We start from the raw sequence: 23837 nt of genomic DNA, 5'->3' as shown, positions 1-23837 counted from the left end.
TGATCCGTTTGAAGTTGAGTTTACTCCTTATATGTAAGTAATGGCCCGTTCAACTGATAACGGCACAGCTTGAAATGATTTTGGAACTAACAAAAAAGATTTTCGGGTTTCGTACCGACAAAAAAGCTTTCGTGGTTTTTTAGTAAAGCTTTCAGGGAACATTTTTTTTGCTTGATCCAATCACAAAACTATCACAAGTCATTGTTATTCGACATTTTGTTTTGGCTTTCGTCCAGTTCTGAACCTATGCTATTAGGATTCCTGCTATAAATTTTTCAAAAGCAATGTTTCGTCAAGTTGCATATTAAAGCTTGTCCCCCTTCCTCTACTTCTCTATTAACCAAAATTGTTCGAGCTTTTTTTTACAATTTTTGGGTTTTGTATGAACATTTTACGTATTCGCTGCGTAAAGTCAATGAAATATTAATATCGCTTGTGAATCCTTCATATCGAACTTCTAATTACGGTTTATTATCCCGCATATATTTCATTAATTGCTAATGCAAATCTATTTTTATTTAAATATCTAGGTTATGTTGTAAAATGTGGACATAAATGGTGGAAATTTCACGAAGTCAATGTTGTTGCAAGTAAATCTTTATAAAAAAGCTCCAAGGGAAAGCTTTCTATATTACGCTAGCATTTTTTTATTTTATTTTTTTTTTTTACGGTTATGTGCAAAGGCTTGTGTAAATATAAATAAAAACCGGATGGTAAATCTGTACCAAACTTAAAAATAAAGCTTTTTATTTGTAATTAGTTTCATAATTAAAATTTTCACAGATTTGTTAGGTTATGTCGAAAGCTTCTGAATATGTCTTTCAAAAATTTAAAAATATTAATTTAACTGCCAGACTCGAAATCGTCTTTGGGTTTTTTTTTTAATTTGAAAATGTTTAGGTTATGTTGAAAAGTATTGAAGTATCAATTGTTTATTATAATACTTAATCGCTTGTGCGGACTTTCATACCGAATTAAAGCTTATTTCGAAATCAATTACTAACCAAAATTTCTATTTTTTTTTAGGTTATGTAGAAAACTTTCGAAAATCAGTTAAATAAATATTGGAAAACTTTGAATATCGCTTGTATCCACCGGCATATAGGTCCTCACAATAATGTAACCGTTATAGTCCGTGGAATAATTGAGTTGCCGCTCAACAATGCGGTTCAACGTCAATACATGGACATGTTGGTATAGAAAGAAATTAGCCCACCAGAACCTGTTCTGTGCTGCCCTTTCCCATATTCATTTGCTGGTTTGCATACGAACAATCTGACAAACATACACACCAATCTACGCTTATTTATGTGCATTTGTTTGTATGTCAGTCAGTACATAACGATTGCCGTTTTTTTTCATACGCCGCACACTTCGCCTAAGAAGTGATTCTTGGCTGCAAACCTTTTGCAGATATAATTCTTTATTTTTCCCCACTGTACACAATTTTTTCCGTTTTGTTCTGTTTATATGTACTTCGATTTTTTCTTTTACTTTCTTGTCTATGTATGTGTGTGTGCAAGTTCCTGAGTGTATAAGCTTGTGAGTTTGTGTGTGTGTGTGTGGTTGTGTATGGATTTTTTTCCAATTTTTTCGCTCTCACCACTACTTCAGACTTCACCGCCGCCACCGCCGCCGCTGCCACCATCATCAACAGCAACGTTATTTCATGCCGTTCCTTAGCTGGCTGGCTGGCTGGCTCGATGGCTTACTGGCTGCCTGGGCGCTAATCGTCATCGTCTTCTGGCATCATCTTTTATTTGTAATTTGTTCATCATCGGCGTCGTCGCAGTTGTCGTTTATCGTTGGTTGCACGCTTGCCAGGTCGCTGGTAGGCTGGTTGATGTGTCGGTCGTAATGACTGAAATCGTGCGTTTGTCGGCAATAACAGAGTTTCGTAAATCGGTCCATATCGGGTTTATATATAGTATACTACTAACGCTTGCAAGTACCACAAATTTTGTTTGATATCATGCAAACATTGTCCAACACACGCTAAATAGTTGCACCAAAACGATGGATTCACGTCATCGTACTGCGACTACCGAACGCAATTAATGAAAATCACAAACTTTTGCTACTAATCTGTGGATCATCGTTAAGACAATGTGTATTTGAAACCGCCTACTACTAGGTACTTGCATACGTAACATCACACGCGTTGGACGGACGGTCACCATAAAGTGCGTTATTGTAGTGTTGATCAAGCGCCAGTGAGCTTTGGTACGTTCTCGCACGGCGTTAATACCAAACCGCGCAACATAATTGATTTCCATATTTTCCATATAAGAAAAATACAAAACTATCAAAACAAACCGTTGACCGATTCGATTGTGTGTATTACGAAAATCAGGATCTAGTGCGTCGCGTTAAGTACGCGTATATCATCACGTCTAAGCTGGTTATCGCAACTAAGGGCACAAGAAGCAATACAAGAAGTAGGAAAAAATAAAAATAAAACAGAATTTCCCTTTCGCTGACTTTTCCATTTTATATATTATTTGGTTGTTTTCCGCTTTCTTAAGAACTGAGACTACTACTGACATTTACTCTCTATATTCGCTGATATATATTTTTATATGTCTTGTGTGCTGTTTTGCTCACCATTTCTATTTGTTCGGTATTTTCCCTACTTTTATTCCGGTTTTATTTTTACTACTACTCTCAATTTCAAGTTCGTCAGACGATTTTTATTATTATTTCTCTTTTTTCTCGTCTTCTTTTTCATGCTTTTCTATTTAAGCTTACATTATGGCTCCGGCTCCGTCGTATCGTGCTCTATACGCGCGAGTATCGTAATTTTTCGCACACATGCATGAGCACACATGCGGACACACACATACCCATAAACGCCCATAAACACACACAAACACATACACGCGCACACTTATGGCCCGACTCACGATTTACGGCTCAGGACGCACATATGCGGCGTCCTCATATTTTTCGCGTCTTTAATGCTTTAGTTACATTATAAATATTTGGACTAAAAATGCTCGTGTTTTAGGCCGCTTTAATAAAAAAGCGCTTTACTATTGTTATTGTTGTTGTTGTGGTCGTTATAATGCCACTGCTAAGTGTCACATCGAATTTCTATAGCATAATGTTCGACTATTTCATTCATCAAACCCATCATTATGTTGCAGGAGCAGACTCTTTAAGCCAACACGTGACTCTTGGTGTAACATAGTGCTGTAACTAGTGATGGAATTCCGGCATCTCAATTGAGTTCAGTGAAAAAATTTACGTTTTACAGTTATGTTTTGACGAACAATTTGTTTTGGTGACCATAGTGTTTCGAAAATTGCTTAGATGATTATTAAGCAGACTTTTGAAGTTGGTAACAGTTTTAGTTTTGGCAGTTAAAAGGTGCTGATTTATGAAAAGTTGGACATAAACTCTACTTTGGACTTCAAGCTTGAATTAATATGTTTCAATACTTTGTCTTAGTAGAAAACAAACATTACTATCTAAGAACTTAGAAATTGAAACATTTGGCACCAAGCAATGTGTGCTATAGACAATTTTGTACAATCCTCAGGAAAGTTTTGAGTTAAGGTACACATTTTGAACATTAAGATACAAAATTTGTAACAATAAACAAGTCGTGTTGCAAGCAATGATTCAGTTATGTTATACGTTTTGAAATATAACTTTTTTTCCGTCTAATCTTCATGTGTTGTGTTTCGAAAATTTTTACAACCTTGGCGTTGCGTGCATGATAAACATCTGTTGTTGTTGATTTTGGTGCTCTCTGCTGAGTTGACGGTCCTTGGCAGAAGATAAGCTTGGATCAGTCTACTCCGGTTATGTAGACACGACTGACTTTTTTCATGGCTCATGAGCTCAAGTCCAGTTTTCGAAAGGCAGTATCAAACTATCGGTGTTTTTGTGACGTAAACATTTTTAAATTTTGCTGATCCGGGGCAAGTCTGAAATTTAAGGAGTGTTCATTTTGCTTCTAACACCTAAACTTTTTACTTAATATATGTAGTATGACGCTTTAGTTTTCCAGTAAATTTCCTTCTAGATACTTTTTTGATTTCTAATTGTCGTTTCGGTCACTTTGAATTTGTCATGATCTGTAATTTTTTCATTGTATTCAGTAATGTTTAGAATTTCATCGTGGAAAGATATACGCAAGAACAACTTTTACAAATTATTAAATTTTATTGTAAAAATGGTCGTTCCCCAACTGCAACTTTTCGTGCGCTTTTGTCGTAATCGTCCACCTGTGCTCGCTATTCGTCGAATTTTCTTTACATAATGGTCAAGAATCAGTTGAATTTGTCTTGGAAAAACTTGAAAATGATAACGATTTTTTTTAAGAAAATTCATTTTCTCTGAGACTCATTTTCATCTTAGTGATGCCGTAAATAAATAAAAATGTCGATTCTGGTGCGAGGTAAATCCACAAATTATTCATTAACAACCATAACATCCACCTAAATTGACAGTTTGGTCTGGTGGAATCATCGAACCGTACTTCCTTCGAAATGAAGCTGGTGGGTGACACCGTTACTGTCAACGGAGAAATTTTTCCATTATTGTCGTAATTGGAAGTTGATCTTAACAACATCTGATTCCAACAAGAAGTGATTTTGTGCCTCAGAATACGTGCAACAACCGAATTATTGCCAGAAAACTTTGGAGATTTGACTATTTCAAGAAATTATGACATTGAATGGCCTCCAAGAAGTTGTAATATAAAAGCACTAAATAGTCTAGTCGGGTTATTTGAAAACATTGGTCTTTAGCATTAAACCAGATTCTCTTCAAGCTTTAGAAGTCAATATTGAACTTGCTATTTCTGACATATAGCACGACCTGATTTAGTGGAAAAAGTACTCGAAAATTGGGTTCATCGAATTCGTTCCTGCAAAAGAAGTCGTGGAGGCCATTTGAATGATGTTATACGAGTATTCAATATAAATAGATTGGAAAACCCTGTATATTTGCGAGGTCCGTATTTCAAGAATTTCATGTTATATATGACTTATTAAGCGAGGAAAGTAAAAATGTTCGAAGAGAAAGACGGTATGTCTTTCACAACTTCAAAAAGGTTTGTGAAGAGAAGTATTTTAGATAGTTTCCTCTTTAGAAAACTTATTAAATTTTAGCGATGTTATTCAGACAAATAACCTACAATTGGCAACTCTGCCGAAAAATGTGCTTTTATTATAAAAAATATGTTTTTTTTTAGTATCTATTGCGGTATTGACAAGGTTTCTTGGTTAATTACCGACGAATTACCAAAGATTCGTATCATTATTAATTTTTGGAAGCTTAAAAGCTTTCTTAGTATTTCAAGTAAAATTTAGAGTGAGGGAAAAGTGCTTTAGAGCTTAATTTTTCATATATGGTTTAAATTATTTTGCAAAAAGTTGAAAAATATTTTATTTAGTTCGTTTCAAAATAGTTCACTCCGTTTTGTATTTAATGAAATTCTAGTTCTTAAATTCATGGATGTGAAAGCTTCATTTAGCCAAAGAAAAAACTTGGAGAAGTGTTTAATAACATGTTGTTCCTTTGTGATCCATTTCTTATTTGTATTATCCGTCTACTTATCAACTGATAAATGGCATATCTAAAATATTAAATTGTTTTTATGAAAAGCTTTGGGTAAAATATTTTGTCTCACTAAAACTTTTGTCAGCATTACTAAAAAGCTTGCAGGTCGGAAAACGCATTTTTTCTGAATTCTTTTGAAGATGTTTCTTTAATAAATAAAAAAGTGTATATTTACAGAATCTAATGTATTCTTATAACTCTAGAAGAAACCTCGAAAAATAGGTTGCCGATGGTAGCGCTTAAACTAACCGAAATCCTAAAACCAAAATATGTATTATTACTATATACATATAGTAATGATTGAAGAGCTAGTCAAAACGTTAATTGTTGATAAAATTGAGGCTTCTAAAAAATTAGTTGTTTTAATCATTGGTATTTATTTTATAAGTTTACAAAAGTGGTGCCAACTATAATAATTATTAAAATAAGAGTTCAGACATAATTGTCCTATCTACTTAATTATAACAATGATTATTATGATATAAACCTAATTATGACAATATATAATTAGAGAGCAAAATTGAGGGTGATCCATTTCAAGTAGTAATTGGCGAGTAACGCGCGATGTTTTGCTTCAAGGCAAGAATGGAAGCGGGATTGTCCGCATAGACTTAGGCTTTGCATATCCCCGCAAGAAAAAGTCTAACGGTGTGATATCACACGACCGGCCCAAAACGTCTCTGCTCACCGAAGTGTTCTCTCAATAAATCCATTTATTGATGCGATGTGTGAGAAGTAACGCCGTCTTGTTGAAGCCAAATGTCGCCGAGATCACGAGATTCAATTTCAGACATCAAATAGTCGGTTATCATGGTACGATAACAGTCACCATTGACGGTAACGTTCTCACCGGCATCATTATTTTTGAAGAAATATGGACCGATGATTCCACCGGCCCACAAACCGTGGTTTTTTTCTAGCTCTTGAATCTCTTCAGGTTCCTGTTCGGCAACTTTGCTTGTTTACATAGCTATTGAACCAGAATTTAGCCGCATTCCTGAACAAAATTTAGCACGAAAACGTCGGATCTTCTTTAAACTTTTCAAAAGCCCATAGAGCGAAACGATGTGGATCGAGCGGCTTCAGTTCTTTATTTAAGATCTTGCCAAGTTGTTTCATACGTCCGCCCGAGTTGCTGCGAACGACTTCGAATCGACTCTCCACGGTCTTCGTATACACTCTCAGCTACGGCTTCTTTTAACTGCGTACGGGACGTGGTCTATTCGGCCGAATATTATCCAATAATGAATGCTGAGTCTCAAGACGGGTGATGGTGTTGCGAATATTAGGCTCAGCAGGCTGAGTATAGTGACTATAAGTTAAGCGAAACGCGCGAAACATATTCTTTACAGAACGTGAATTTTCGTAATAAAGTTGAACGATGTAATCGTTCAGACGTAAGTCTTTCCATTATGATAAGCCACACAATACTGAAAAAAGATATTGACAGTTTGATACGACTCTCGTGTGCTCTGTCAAAAAAAAAGTCTATTGAAAAAAATACCTCAGCTTGGATCACCCTTGATATAGAAAGCTAAATATAGTAATGAAACAAGTTCAATAATGTGTATTGTCATCAAAAATGTTCCTTCGATCATTACCTGACAAATATATCTAAAAAAAAAGTCGTGTTGCGATGTCAAGTCGATCGATCCAGACTAAACGATCCGTACTAAACCCTTCACTCCGGCTGCTTTTGCTTGTATTTAGTCCTGTCATCAAAAATGTTCCTTCGATCATTACCTGACAAATATATCTAAAAAAAAAAGTCGTGTTGCGATGTCAAGTCGATCGATCCAGACTGAACGATCCGTACTAATCCCTTCACTCCGGCTGCTTATGCTTGCATTTAGTCCTGCGGGACGCCGTTAAGTGTTACTTCGCAGAACCAAGAAATGCCTCCTCACAAACTCCCCGCGGGATTATTCAGCTGAACTTAAGCTTCTTCGCTGCCGTTCTTGGATCGCTATTGTGGCCTACTCTTACTATTTATCCCATACCAGCGTCATCCTTTGCTTTATTATTCCTTCGCTGGTAGTTCTCTTCACTACATCTCTCGAGAAGGAAAATAAGATATGCTGGACGTTTTCATCTGCACTCCTGCAGAATGAACATTTTGTGTCGTCATTGGCCCTGAGGCCATTAAATCATCCCGCTTCATGTGTATTGTCCCTCAGTTCTCCCCAATAAGCTGCAATTGTTACCAATCAAAATCAAAATAAAAATTGCACTTGCAATAGGAATTATAGCTAGTCAGTTCTATCACTAATTTCCCATGTTTTTAATATTTTGACTTATAAGTTTTTAAATAATTTTTTAAACTCTTAAATTGAGATTGAGGGTCCATTACTTGTGAAAACGAATTGCTTATGATATTCAAACGTTGTTTAAGAACAAAAAAATCGTTCAGACATAATATTATGTGCCGCTGGCATATAATATATTTATGTCATACGATGTTTACAAAGAATGTTGAAGTTGTTTCGTAAACCCTCCATAATATCTTCTTGTTTATATGCCGTTCGATTCCTAAATCAAACTTTTTAAAAAAGTGGAGTGGATACGATTTGATATCTAGCTAATTTGGTATCAAAAGAGCCTAATTCACATAAACAATTTTAATGTAATTTTCTACACTCTCTAAATATTTCGCACCCTTTGTGTTCTTAAAATTAGCTAATTTGAATTTTTTTACTTTTGGTGTAGGGTTGATAATTTTTACTTACCATCCCCCAAAGTATGATAAAAGCTATGAAAAAACAACCTTTTATGAAAATAATTTTTCTACCACGATTGTTTCTGATAAGCAACTGGAAGTTTACTCGTAATTCATCAGTTTCAATGGGAAGGAGTAGGGTGGATGTGTTTTTATCATCATTCTGGCGCTAATTGTCTTGGTTTGGTTAAAAAATATATCCGAATTATTTTTATTTCTAAAGAATAGTCCAGGGAATGTCAAACCTTTGATTACTTTGATTAGTATATCTCTGAAATGAAAAGCTGCTCATTAAATTCTTTCAGTTATTCTTTGGTAAAAATCTTCTATCGCAAGGTGAAATAACTTGTCAGAAATGCTGTACAGTTTTTGTTTGAGCTGGAAGTATGTATGTATATAGAATGCACTTTGTTATTTAAATATCCACCACAAAAGTGTTGATTTGTTTGTTTACGGATTTGTGTAAAATTTTGGCAGTGTATTCAGTAAAAGGTTTGCCATTTCATCATGTCCCTTTTCATTTGTGTAGAACGTTTCGAAATTTACCAAGACTATAAAGCAGTTTCACGTTCTCCAAAAAATCATAAACTCACGTTAATCGAAAAATCAGTTTCTCATATGAGACCCGTTTATTGCTAAATGGCTTCGTCATCAAAAAAAAGTGTCGTTATAGGGTTGAGTCATGGTTCAGAAGTAATTTTTCACCAGTAAAGTAGTCGCCATAGCCATTAGCTGGTAATAATTGCTTGGTGTCAGGTTCGATCCATAAGCTGATGCATTAAAACGGCCACTTAAGCTCCCTGAGCTTCTGGCGAATCGCTATAAATTTGTGTGACCTAGCGTTCTGATGAAATGCAGTTCCTCTCTTAATGGCCAAATTTGGACGATTCCTTTTTTGAAATGGTCCAGTGGTTGATAGTGCAAGTCCAAATTAAAAGTTTGGCCGTAGGAAAGCAGCACATAGTAGATTATTCACTACCAATCGCACCAAAAACACATAGCAACCTTCCTGACCAACAATCCTGGCTAAGTTACCGTTTGCGCCAGCTCATCGCGACTCGACCACGACCATTTCCGATCGACAAACGTCGTAAGTGGTCCACTTTTCATCAGCAGTAGCCATCCGCTTCAAAAATGGATCGATTTTGTTGTTTTTCAGCAGCGATTTGCAGATGGAAATTCGATCCATCAAGTATTTTTGCGTTAACTCCTGAGTCAGTAGTTCATCGAAATTTTTTTATATCCAGTTTTTTTTTTAATGGTTCCAACGATTTTTTGTGTAATGTTTAGCTCTTTGACAATTGAAGCTTACATGAAGATCGATTTCCATTATTTGATGAAGCAATTCAAATATCAAAACAAAAAGAAAAAATGTCCAAGAAAAAATATATTTTTTAAAACAAAACTGATGCTTCAATCATGAATCGTCACATAACTTTCTTTAGCAGCACCTAACGCTTAGAAAAATCAATCTGAATTAAAGTTACTATAGAATAAATTACGAATTATTGAATAAACGCTATTTCTTTGTTGAAGTTTAATGTGCAGAGATTGCTCCATACTTTGCAGTATTCATCCTTCCTAATGAGTGGATTCTTTTATCGGTACTTCTATGTATTATTTGTATATTGAATACTAAAACGGCTTATAGTACGTCATATATATACCTTTCTAAGAATTATTTGAAAATCAACTTATAAAAGTTTTTTATATATTTAGATCAACTATAGAGTGATCCATTTCGAGGCTCCGTATTTTTTTTATTGAAAAACGCAGAAACCTGAAAGTTAATGGGGAATGTTCATTATAATTCAAAACAACATTTTTTGGCAATTAAATTTTGAAGAAGTCTCAGATAGTCCATCCGTTGAGTCCAATTTTCGATTACTTGTTCGAGCATTTCGACTGGTAACTGGCGAATGGCATGCGTGATGCTTTGGTCCAATTCCTGGATCGAAGCGTAATTGTCCGCATGGACTTTAGATTTTACATATCCTCACAGGAAAAAGTATAACGGTGTGATATAACACGATCTTGGTCGCCATCGACCGGCGCAAAACGTGAAATTATCTACTCACCGAACTTCATAAACTTCGTATTATCATGGTGCGATAACGGTCGCCATTGATGATTACGTTCTCACCGGCATCATTTTTGAAGAAATATGACCGATGATTCCACCGGCCCACAAACCATTGTTTTTTCTAGATGAAATGCAGCTCTTGAATCTCTTCAGGTTCCTCTTCGGCAATTGTTTACATAGCTATTGAACCAGAAATTAGCCTCTCAAAATTTAGCACGAAAACGTCGGATCTTCTTGGAACTTTTCAAGAGCCCATAGAGCGAAACGATGACTATCGAGCGGCTTCAGTTCTTTATTTAAGATCTCGCCAAGTCGTTCCATACGTCAGCGCGAGTTGCTGCGAACGACTCCGAATCGTCTCTCCACGGTCTTCGTGTACACTCTCAGCTACGACTGCTATATTTTCTTCACTGCGTACGGAATGTTCTCTATTCGGCCGAATATTATCCAATAATGAATGCGAATACCACGCTCAGTAGGCCTATTATGTTCCCCGTAAGTTGAGCGAAGCACATTCTTTACAGATCGCGAATTTTCGTAATAAAGTTGAACGATTTGTGAATTTAATTATAGAAAGACTTACGCCTGAATAGTCTTTCTATAATGAAATGCCAAACCATACTGAACAAAAACAACATGACAGTTTGACACGACTCACGCGTGATCCTGTCCTGGCTATTTAAAAAAGAACCTCTATTTGGATCACCCTTTATTATGCAACGTTTTGACGTCTTAAGTTTATGCTTGAAAGTTATTCGTCTATTATGTTTGCAGCCATAGATAAAACTATTTAGACTTTTTTATGTCACTACCACAATATTAAATGTTGTGTTCTGATTTAAAACCATTTTGTCATAGTTTTTTTCCAAATGTGACCTGAAGGTTTGAAGTCAGGATTGCCTCAATTATCGATTTAATGAACGGCTTCAATTCAGTTAGATTTCTGAGTTTTCTTTTGTACAGCTCTTGCTTGATATAACACCATAAAAAAGTGTGGTGCAATCAGGTCAAGTGACCTTGGGGCGAGTTGAAAGTGGAGTTTCTTGATATTAATTTCGTTTCAAATTTTCGTTCGAGCTCCAAACGCGATTGAAAGGAATAAGACTTCGATTCTGTGTAAAAAAAAACTCATTCATCATTTTTACATAACTGTGCCCATTGACAGTTACTGTTACGCCGTTTTTGTTTTTTTTTTTTTTTCAACAAGATACCTTGATGATGACTCGTTCTAAGCGAAGTTCCGTCTCGTGGATTATTACTGGATTTGTTTCACTCTATATACCGTAATTTCGCTACTTTACATTTTTGTTTAGATCAAAATGGGCTTCATCAGACATAAACAGGCAATTTATCAAGTTATTGTCCTTTTCGGGCATTTGAATAAGTTTTTGACAAAATTCCAGGCGAATAGACAAATCTAAAGGTTTAACCGGCTTTTTATTTGAACTTTATATGGAAATAGGTTTAAGTCATCACGAATTCATTCCGTCGTAATGACCGTTTGCTAACTCATAAGTTACAAGTTAAAATGGATATGCCTGAATTAACGATGCAACAGTCACGATTGTTTTTTGAACACGAACATACGGCTCCCGATGGTATGACTTCTTGCGATATTTCCATATTCGGCAAGCATGCTTACCAACATAATAATGATTCATTTACTCGGGAGGAGTGCCATCAAAATCTCGTCTGAATTATCTTTGGACGAACATGACGGACTGCAAAGCTTGGTGCCGCTGCACTATTCAGACTCTCTTTTCGGCATCCCAAGCATTCATTTTTAAAAATTTAAATAATAACCTGTCAAATAAATGAAAACATTGATTACTTACACAAAAAAAAAATAGTAACGATTTGTTTTTGTAGCATGATTCGTATGCCATCCTGTATTTTATTCTACAAATTAAAGGATCATAATGTCTTGAGCGACTATTCGGTATAGAAAATGTGTTCTAAAAACAACCGAACTATTGGGATATAGAATAAAATGCACATTATATTATTTTTGGAACTTATTATTTATTTAAAATTTGTTCAATGAGACTGCAACACTTGAAACGATCAATCAGAACATTCATAGATATTTTATAACATTTATAGGAATGTCGTTCAGCACCACTCTTATGGCTACTTAAATGGTTTGAATACCATCATAAAAAGCTTCTTTAATGTTGGTTTCCTGTTTTTGAAATAGTAAATTGTCACATGTTGATAGTTCCGGCGCATACGTTGGCAGAAGGAAGTTTATGAGAGAAATCCGTTTTTTTTTCATCAATAACTCGTTCGTTTTGGTCTTCATTTAATTGGCGCAAAACAAAAGGTGCACATACCTTTATTTTAAAAATTTTCAAACTTTTTATTTGTAGAGAGTTGTTATCTTTGGTGCAACCGATTAATTATTCATCAATATTTATTTTGTCGCCTTCAAAGTAAACTCCAGCAAACACTTATGCCAACGATTTTTCCATTCCTCGAACGGATTTTCATAAATACTTTTTGGGATGGTCTTCAGCTTCTTCAGCAAATTTTGTTTTACGAGGGTTGCTATATATATTTCTGACCTAATAATGTAAATAGGCATATTTATCAACGAAAATGTTTTTTTTTTTCGTTGGATTTGGCTCGTCTTGGAAGACCCACCCACACGGTCGATTGCTGTTTTGTTTCGGGCTCATACGCATAGATCCATGATTCGTCACCTGTGACGGTCTTATAAACGTCTTTTGAAGCACTGCGATCGTATTTTTTCAGCATTTCTTTACATCAATCCACACGAGCCTTTTTTTGAGCGATTGTCAAATTGTGCGGGATCCAACGAGAACAAATCTCTTTTACGGCCAGGTGTTCATGCAATATCGAATGTATGCTGGTGGGAGAAATGCATAGGCATGCCTCTATCTGAAGGTATGTTACATGGCGGTCTTGCATTACCAGTTCACGTACGGCATCGATGTTTTCTGGCACAACGGCTGTTTTTGGACGACCTTCACGGAATTCGTCTTTGAGCGAGCGTCGGCCACGATTGACTTCATTGTAACAGTTTTTCACAGTGCTATAGGATAGTGCTTCATAGCCATAAAAAATTTTAGTTCATCGATGCACTCTTGTCGAAAGTTGTGAAAAATGATCGCACGAAAATGTTCACGAGTTAATTCCATTTTTTGGCCGAGATGAATTTTTTAATTCCCTGTAAATAAAACAATTCACAATTAAATGACAAAACGTTCTGAGTGATGTTATGCTAAAAAATGTCAAACTTTCCAATGGAAATGTCAGTTTGCACCCGGCAACACTTAGTGTTACCTACGTCAGAGATATATATAGCAGCCTATGTACTCTCTGCTTTTCCTTGTCTTGAGCCTTTACTTTGAATTTAACTCAAGAGACTAATGTGGATATAAAGAATTATAACATTTGCTATTCAAGCGGTATGTGATTATGCCAGTTGATTGTTCGATTCGTTCTCTCTAAGACTTGGCAATTCCCATTAAATACAGTGATTTTAATTTAGCGATTAAAGGAAGAATTTTTTGAGGTGATTCAGGTAATTATAATTGCGGAAGGTGGTTTATGAGAGAAATTCGTTTCTTCATTACATTTCGGATTAATACTTGGACATGACAAGTCTAATTTAATCTTTCGTAGTCATAATATTTGCGACAGAAACTGTGATATTTTAAAGCAGTTGATTTCTACGGGCACAGGTACCAAAGGGGAAATTTTTGCTCGAAATCATAGTACGCCATAATCATCGCCGAAGTTTTATATTCTCGGATTCTTGTATTTTTCTTCTCAAGTACGCCATAATCATCACCGGGGAATCTTATTCTCGTCTTAATGCAGTCGAGAGTTGTATTGGTGAAAGTGCGTGAAGGTTAGGAAATTCCGAAAACAAAACTACTTTAAGTTAATCTCTTCAGATTTAAAAACAGATTGAATTATTGGCATATTTTTTATTCAAAAACTATCATCAAAACCTTATAAAATAGCATTTAAAAATGAAGACATCGTATTCGTCTCGTAATTGCATGTAATTGGTTGCTTAAGAGTTACCAAAAAGATTGAATACCACACAGCTTGTTTCGTTTCTGGCGTCTACCATACAGAGCACACCTTTAAAAACAGGTTTTGGAACATTTTCAACACTTTGGAGAGTGTCGTTTGCATTAGTCAGCTAGAGAGCTGAATATTTGACATGTTTCCTGCAAAATTTGGCTGATCTGATGTTTCATAATTATTTGTATTAATATTATAGAAGTTTTTGTGGACATTGAAAAAAATCGATTTTCTCGAATTTCAAAATTTTATTTCTGGTGCTGGAAAATATTTTTTATTAGTATGTACTAATGTGAACAGGTGTGATGTATCGCGAGAGCTTTGGCTTCTTCCGATGCATGTCTACGTGGAAGGTTTATGCGTATATAAGTATGTGTGTGTGTGTTTGTGTGTGTGGATTGTGGTATAACTTTGATTTGAGATTGATTTATTAATTACGTTGGGCATCAGCGTAAATGCGGGAAGTCGGAATTACATACATACATACATATAAATTTGTGTAATATGCAAATGTGCATACATAAATATGTATGTTTGTATGTATATACTTAAGCATATACAAGCAAAGGTTTAACTCAAGTACAGACGAATGTTAATACCCCCGTTAAGCTGTGAATTAAATTCTCAAAACTCAATACTTGTGTGCAAGTCAATAAATGAGAAAAGGGCAATAGCAAACACGTCGAGGAAACCTCATAACGCAAAGCGGTAAAATGCAAAACTGCACGGCACCGGCATTACATAAAAAACAAGGGCTGCCAATGGTACTAGCATAATGAGCCTACAACACTACAAATGCTATGGGTATCATACCTGGATATAACTAGTGTATCACATACAAGTGTAAATATGTAAAACGAAATATGTATATGTATGTGTTAAAATTTTGTACGGTCATACATACATACAAATACACGCGTATATTTATATACATACATATATAAATATCCGCGTGTATTTGAATTTTATTTTATTTTACCACACCATATATTTATAAAGGTGTATTGGCATGCCTAAACATACACATACATACGTACATATAATTATATGTATATATGTACATATATTACGTGTATGTATGTGTGTGTGTAGTGGCTGAGCTCTTATTTTAGTTTATGGTGTTGTTGGTTTTTGGTTTTTGCTGCTAAGATATTTGTTTTTACCTGAAAGTATCGGCTACTCTACATACATATATTTGTATATATATGTTTGATTGTAAGCATATACATATGTATGTCTGTCTGACTTAAAAAGTTCCACAATGATGAGCCAGGCACGCCGTTTTAACCCGAATATCATTGCTTTTGTTCAAGCTGCAGTAGTTGTAGTCTCACAACACAATACCAGGTCGGTCTACCTGTCTCGCGCTCGGCTTTCGATCGAATACAACGTGGCTTCACTGAAGACACTTCACTGGTAGTTGTAAATATGTATACGTATGCCACTAATACTATTATTTTTATTTAATTTTATACATATTTTTTTCATTTCCCCTATAATTACCTGTGTGCGTATGTATGTACAATATGTATACACATACATATAGAGGCGAAGACCTCCGGTAGAAATAGCAACTGACCATCTTAACAACAACAAATAAGCCAAGCCATACTGTTAGGTGAGCTGAGACCTGAGACGCAACCAAACGAGACAAGTCCAGACGAAGTAGTGTACGGCGCTCGTCATTATACACACACATACATATGGATTCGGGTGCGCACAGCAAAAAAAGAGAGCGCGAGGAGCGCCGAGGAGCAGCAGTGTAGTAGAAATGAGCGACGACGGCGGAGACGCGCGACATGACTACGCAACTAAGTGCCAAGTCGAGGTTTTGAAATTGGGTTTTGGATATTTTCTTGTCGTCTTGTCTTTTCTTTTGCTTCAGTATGATTTCTCATTCAGTTTGGTATTCGTCAAAATCGCGACGGACATACCAGCGTGGTAAAGTTTCAAACAAGCATATCAAATACTCTGTGTCAACATACTACTAGCACTAGCTCTAACTACCATATAACTAAGCCTGAATTGGAATTAAATTTTCGAAAACTTACTGGAAATTTGAAAACTAGCAAAAAAAAAATACATGTGTCGGCAGAAAAGCGTGTTGTTATTGCTTTTTTTGAGTTTGTGTTGTGATTTTGCTTTGCAAGAAAAGTGCGAAAATTGTGCAAAACGGTTTTAGAGACACAAAAAATAATATTGACATAGTAAAAATAAAATTGACAGCAGCGCTGCCAAGTGGTAATGTTTTATATAAATTAAAAAAAAAAAAAACAAAATCTAAGATTTTTGTACATTATACTGCTTGCGTTTATTTGTATTTTTTTATTGTTTTATTTTGTTTGAATATTCATTTTATTCCTTAAAGGCATTTTTTGTGTTACACACTGTAGCCACATATGCTTACATACATATATAGTTGAATTATTATGCGTTCATCCTAGCCGCCGCATGCATACACACGTCTATCCATCCATCTATAAATTTATCGAGCTGGCCTAGTCGCCCGACTACCTGTCGACCTGTTAGCCTGCATATCTTGCTTGCCTTGGCTGACATTGAAATTTGCTGCAGTAAAATTATAGTACTTGTTTTTAACATCATCTCCTTTGGTTTAATGTCTTTGAATGCATGGACAGCATATCGGCATTGCTGCTGCTGCTGCTGCTGCCGTTACATACATATATGTATGTCTATTGTACATGTGTATTTGTGCATAGCAGTGCTACACAAACACTATTGATGCCGGCTTGGTTACAACCACTATCTATATGGGGACTCTACGTAGGTCTAGTATGTTCAGTTATACCATAGCTATGTTGTTTAAGGTGCCTGAAGAGTATCTTCGGCACAGACACTGACTGGTGGTTTCACGCGCAATGCACTTACCTTACCCCGCATAGTGCTTACTTGTTGATTTGTGTCTTAGTTTTGCCCGTTTAAGTCAGTTGCTCAAGTGGCGCGAGCAGACAGACACACACGCGAAGAAGACGAGTTTTGGTCGGACGAACAGTTGGGCGGTCGGTTGGTCGTTTCTTTGGTTCATTCGTTTGGTTGGTTGGTCGGTCGCCTCGGCATACACCTTGCCCAGGCTTTCTGGCAGATTTCTTTTATTATTATTATTATCAGCATTTTTTCTTTTTTTTTTCATTCTTATTTCTTGTATTTGTTTTATGTTATTTGATTTCTCTGCATACTCTCATACTACTTCTTGTGTGCGTTTATTTTATTTTATTTTTTTAACTTGATTCGCGACTTTTGTGTTATCTTTTCCGCGTTTTTCGTAAGTTTTCCTTTCGTTTTGATTTTCTAAACACAATTCGTTCTTTTTATGAGTTTCAATAATATTTATGCAGCGTTTGCACGCTTTGCACGCGCACCTTCTTCGGCTGATCTTATTGAAATTGCATAAAATACGTACAAACATCCCAACATGTGTGTATGTGTGTTGCAGTGACTTTGGTGAAAGTGTGCACGTATTAGTCACAGACTGTGTTTGCTCAATAAGAAAATATGCATACATACACACAAGCATATAAATTTACGACATTCAAAGCAATCGATTGCATATAGAAGGTGCATTCATCATAATATTGCACACTTCCTACATGTTGTTGTTTTTATTGTTACAAATACAAAATTTCACTTGATGCATTGCAATGGTCAAACAAAAGCAAAAAAAAAAACACATTGGAAAAAAACTGAAAATTATGCGTGTACGATCGAACCACCATTTTGTCGGAGTGCTGTTGTTTGTTGCTGCTCTCGCTGCTGTGCCATGCTGCTGTTGTTTCTGTGTAGTTTTATGCTGAAACGCTGAAATCGCCGACTCTTCGTTTCGGGCTCAGCTAGCTGGCTGGCAGGCAGGCAGGCAGCAAAGCATTGCGTATGCGCCGTTGGTTGACTGACTCCGGCTCTGGCGCTAGCCGTTTGGTTCGTTGGTTGGTTGTTTGGTTTCATGTGGTTGGTTACTCGGAGTCATTGACGCTTCTCTGTGACTATGCGGTTGCTTCAATTGATATTGATTAATTATTTTCTACTCGTACGCAGCGTTTGCGCACAGCCAGCTGGCCGTCTTACAATCCGGTTCAACAACACATGCCCCAAAGCCATGGCTCACAACTAACCCAACGCTACAAATGTGTACGCACATAACCTGTATATATACATACATACATACTTAAGCCATACTCTTATGGCACATAGTGTACCATAATCCCAAAGCGTTACATTTTATATTGAAATCCCATTAAATACACATATAATTCAAAAACATATACATACATACATATGTATGCTTATGGATATGTGTGCGAAATGATCACTTTCATAAGTTCATGTGTATTGGTGTGACTGCATTGGTGACGTTCACAGCAACGCAACATTTAGGTCTTCCTGCAAAACAACCGACTACAATTCATTACAATAATTTTGTGATGTGAAAAAACTTAAGAGTCGCCATTGAGCTGTAAGTCCTTTTGACTTATGTTGCATATAATTTTGTGGTTTACTCACACCTCTACCAATATACATATGTACATATATACGCATACAGCTTTTGTTCATGCACTTACACACACACATGTACATAAAGTGAATAAAAAAGTTTACATGCATTTTGCTTCCCTAATTTCAATTTTCATGTGCATTTACAGTGTGTCACAAAAGTTTACGTGCACTTCAGCTCCCAGCTTTGCCGTTTTTATTTTATGTGGCGCTGCACTAATACGAACAAGGTCATGTAAACAAACATATCTACATATAGCGCTTACGAACTGTATTAATTTCTTAATCATATTTAAATTTTTGTAAAGATTACTTCATGTTTTGAATTAGAAACATGAAAAACGTTATAATACCCTTCATAAATACTATTTATAAAAAGCTTTCATATAAACCTGAATTTTGATTGATCAGTTTGTATGGCAGTTATATGTTGTAGTGGTTCGATCGTTCGGGAGTTTATAGCGTTGTCTTGGGTAATATTCTTCGCCAAATTTTGTAAAAATATCCTTTCAAATAAAGAAGTTTCCATGCAAGAACTTGATTTTGATCGGCCAATTTGTATGTTATCCATATTCTATATATAATGTTCCGATATCGGTGGTACCGACAAACAAGCAGCTTTTTGGGAAGAATAGCACATGTGTAAGCACAGATCTTTGACATGACGGATCTTCACTAAATATGATATCTGATGAATTCAAATCTCTAATCTAAATAGCCAATTGATAAATCATTTTATGACAGGTTCGATCACCAAAAAGTCATTCTAATAAGTTATAAAATGCCACGAATAATTTGCCGCTAGTGCTCACCATTGACCTTACTGTTTATCTTAAGTTTAAAAACAAACTTTGCACCAATAATACTTTTGACATCTAAATCACGGCATACAGTACGAGGGCTGCTATATATATTTCTGGCCTAATAATGAAAATAGAAATATTTATCAACGAAAATGGTTTTATTGTTTTTCAAAATATTCTCCATCAAGATTTATACACTTTTGCATGCGCTCAAACCAATTTTCGAAGCACTTTTTCCACTCCGATTGAGACACCTCCAAAACATGGTTTTTGAATGCTTCAACAGCATCTTCTGGCGACGAAAATCGTTGCCAAGTCAGGGCTGTACGGCGGATGACCCATCAATTCGACGTTTTGGCCGGTCAAAAAGGCGCTGGTTTGAGCCGATGTGTGAGAGCTCGCATTGTCATGGTGCACAATGATTCGTCTTCTCTTGTTCGTTTTTCGAATTTCTCCGAAGACTTCAGGCAAACAAATGGTGGTGTACCACTCAGAATTGACCGTCCTACGTTGCTCAAGCGGAACAGTCGCCACATGACCAGTTTTGCCGAAGAAACAGGCGACCATTTGCTTCGAAGTGCTTCTTCCACGAACAACTTTCGTTGGATTTGGCTCGTCTTGGAAGACCCACACGGTCGATTGCTGTTTTGTTTCGGGCTCATACGCATAGATCCATGATTCGTCACCTGTGACGATCTTATAAACGTCTTTTGTAGCACCGCGATCGTATTTTTTCAGCATTTCTTTACACCAATCCCTTTTTTTGAGCGATTGTCAAATTGTGCGGGATCCAACGAGAACAAACCTTTTTTACGGCCAGGTGTTCATGCAATATCGAATGTATGCTGGTGGGAGAAATGCATAGGCATGCCTCTATCTGAAGGTATGTTACATGACGGTCTTGCATTATCAGTTCACGTACGGCATCGATGTTTTCTGGCACAACGGCTGTTTTTGGACGACCTTCACGGAATTCGTCTTTGAGCGAGCGTCGGCCACGATTGAATTCGTTGTACCAGTTTTTCATAGTGCTATAGGATGGTGTTTAATAGCCATACAAAGATTTTAGTTCATCGATGCACTCTTGTCGTCATAATCCACGTCGAAAGTTGTGAAAAATGATCGCACGAAAGTGTTCACAAGTCCATTACATTTTTTGGCCGAGATGAATTTTTTAATTCCCTGTAAATAAAACAATTCACGATTAAATGACAAAACGTTCTGAGTGATGTTATGCTAAAAAATGTCAAACTTTCCAATGGAAATATCAGATTGCACCTGGCAACACTTAGTGTTGCCTAGATCAGAAATATACATATATAGCAGCCCTCGTAATACACTTATGCTAACGATTTTCCAGACCTCGAAATACGCTTCAGAAGCACTTTTTTTGAAGGCCTTCAGCGATCGACTGAAAACGGGTTCCATTCCGATGATTAATGACTTGTTTGCATGTCAAACTCATAAACCAACGTCTCATCGGCAGTTATAATACTCTCCATGAATGTGGGGTCGAAATTCAAAAGATCGAGCATGTTCAAAGCGACCAGTTTACGATACTTTTTTTTTTGAAAAAAAGTCAGCTTTATCGGGAGGAGTCGAGCAAGAACACGTTTCACACACAAAATATCCACTAAAATCATTCGAAAGGACTCCCGAGAGATGTCGAGCTCTTTTGTCATCTCTCTAACACTGGCCTGACGATTGCAAGCACCATATCCTTCTATTTTTTATTTTCATCAATTGATGAAGAGGTTGAAGGTCGTCCAGAACGAAACATGCAGACATATTTAAGATCACGGACTTTTTAGACACATCGGTGATATTTCTTTCACCTTTATGATTAAATTTTCAAATTTATAAACAATTTTCATTATATTTTATTTGATTGTTATTTTTAAATTCTTATTCACTTAAAACTTTTTTATGGATACATTTTATTTGTTTTTTTGCATTTTATTTTTTTAATTTTAATTTTATTATTTAATTTTTTATTTATTTAATTGTATTATTTTTGAATGCTCTTTTTAATTTACTATTTTTTTTTTTGATTTTTTTATATTTACTTTTTATTTTTCTATTTTTTAAATTGTTTATGCTATTTGGCCATTCATTTCTTTGTTTTTAGTGTTGTAATTATTACTATATAATATCTGTTAATTTTGCTCCAAAAAATAATTACAAATTTCGTTACCAATTTTCGAAATAATTAATCAAAAAACCAATCAGCAAAATAATTATATATAATTTTTCATTTTCCTATAATTTTACGTTTCATATTTGTTTCATAAAATTCGTGGGTTGCTCGAAAATCTGCTTCACCGTCATCCCAAAGTTGCCTTTGCTCAAGAAATAATAGCGCTTAATTAAATGAATATTGAAAAAGAAATCAATTATGCAATTTGTATGAACTCATTGTGCTGTATATGACATACTTACATACAAACAAATGCACACGCATGCACACAACGCTACACCTTGCTGCTTGTAATGATCAATCTATTATATAATTTCGTTTTTCTTTCTACTATTTTTCTCCATTTCCGAAATGTTATCCTTACACGACAACAACAATAACACAAGTCATACGATCACAGTGGGTTACAAGCCGTCTAGCATAGAGGAGAGGAGTAAAGCGTACCAAAAATAAATATTTATTATTAGGCCATGCTATTTTTAGAGATAGTACCTGCTTGAATGGTTGTCCACTTCCAACATATGACTCAAACACACACACCCATGCATGCACCCATATGTTGGAGTGTGTGTGACGCGTGTGTGCGCTTGTAAACATGTTATGCATACTGACAAGCATTTAAAGTGGACAGGATCATGGTCAAAGCGTACACGGTTACAGCATACCCAAGCCCATAGCCGCACCATAGATATAGAGTAAAACGCTATAACGCGTAACCTGTTCCGTAAACCTGTACCAGCGCGTCTAGTAGTCAGTGTTGTAAGTATGGTAGTCGGCTAGTCACTTTTCTGGGCCACGGTTTTTCGTTCCACACAACTATATATTATATATGTATATATGTATGTGCTCATCATGTTGGTTATGCGACGCGCCGAGAGCATTATACCAGTTCGACTCCTTTTGCGGCAGTTAATCAAATTAAAGCAACGTTGGCGCATAACTGTTAAATTTTCTATGTTTCATTTTCTTTATTCCTTTCGTTTTCCTTCGTCTTTTACTATGCCAAGCGTGTACATAAGTTTATTAATGTTAAGGTGAGCGTTTCATGGCTGGTAGGGAGTGGTGTCCTTTTCGACATTCCTTCGTTAATTTGACACGAAAATGTCCGAAATTTATAAAATGTAATAGTTTTGGTGGTGAAAAGGGTTTAAAAGTAAGGAAATAATATTTGATTTTTTTTTAATATAAAATTCTTCATAATGGCGGTTCTATTACAAAGTTGCTAAATATAGAAATCTTGTCTTTTTAAGAAACAAATTTAATATGCGTAAAACTTTTATAGTTATGGAGTCAATCTTTTCGTTTCCAGTATTTAGAAATACTCGATTTTCAAAATTTCAACTCGAAGCTTATATTAAATTTTTTCGAGACAGAAAACACAACAATCTTTTGATATCTGGGTCACAGCTTTGAGAAAATAAAATAAAAAAAAATAAAAAAATAAAATAAAATTAGACACGAAATTGGTATTCTGCCAATTGTTAAAGCTACCATATATTTATTATACAAAATTCTATTTACAAAAAATATTGAACCACTTAAGAGAGCTGGTGCTGTTGTGCGATGATCTTGTCAAGTTTTTGGTTAAAAAAAAACCCTAGAATTGCTACATTATCAAACTATTAAATGTATGTATGTCAGATATTTTCTTTGAAGTTAAAATTAAAAAACAGCCGTTGATACAATCTGGGTCAAATTTGGTACCGTACAACCGGAAGTTTTGTTTTGAACTTTGCCTTTGCCTCTACCAGGCTGTGGTTAAAACGTCTTGGATGTTATACCTTCTTTAAACTGAGTTAATTATCTTTTATCGTTATTAGGCGTGTCAACATATGATTGCCACAAAGCTCTTTGTGGAGACATGGATTGGTTTCTGATGCGATCCTAAACGTTTGTCACATG

At 35.7% G+C, this 23837-nt stretch overlaps 1 long non-coding RNA gene across 1 annotated transcript; it reads right to left on the bottom strand.

The window, feature by feature from the left end:
• Positions 1 to 11906: 11906 nt before the first annotated feature.
• LOC125777755 (uncharacterized) lies at positions 11907 to 21137 on the bottom strand. Its single transcript, XR_007422381.1, has 3 exons — positions 20755 to 21137; positions 20544 to 20686; positions 11907 to 13199 (listed from the first exon to the last, which is right to left on the bottom strand). It is a non-coding gene; the product is annotated as an uncharacterized LOC125777755 (long non-coding RNA).
• Between the last annotated feature and the right edge of the window lie 2700 nt (positions 21138 to 23837).

Source organism: Bactrocera dorsalis, chromosome 3, assembly GCF_023373825.1.
Source record: "Bactrocera dorsalis isolate Fly_Bdor chromosome 3, ASM2337382v1, whole genome shotgun sequence".
In the NCBI taxonomy this organism is placed as follows: Eukaryota; Metazoa; Arthropoda; class Insecta; order Diptera; family Tephritidae; genus Bactrocera; species Bactrocera dorsalis.
This window is presented reverse-complemented; position numbering and strand designations above follow the sequence as displayed.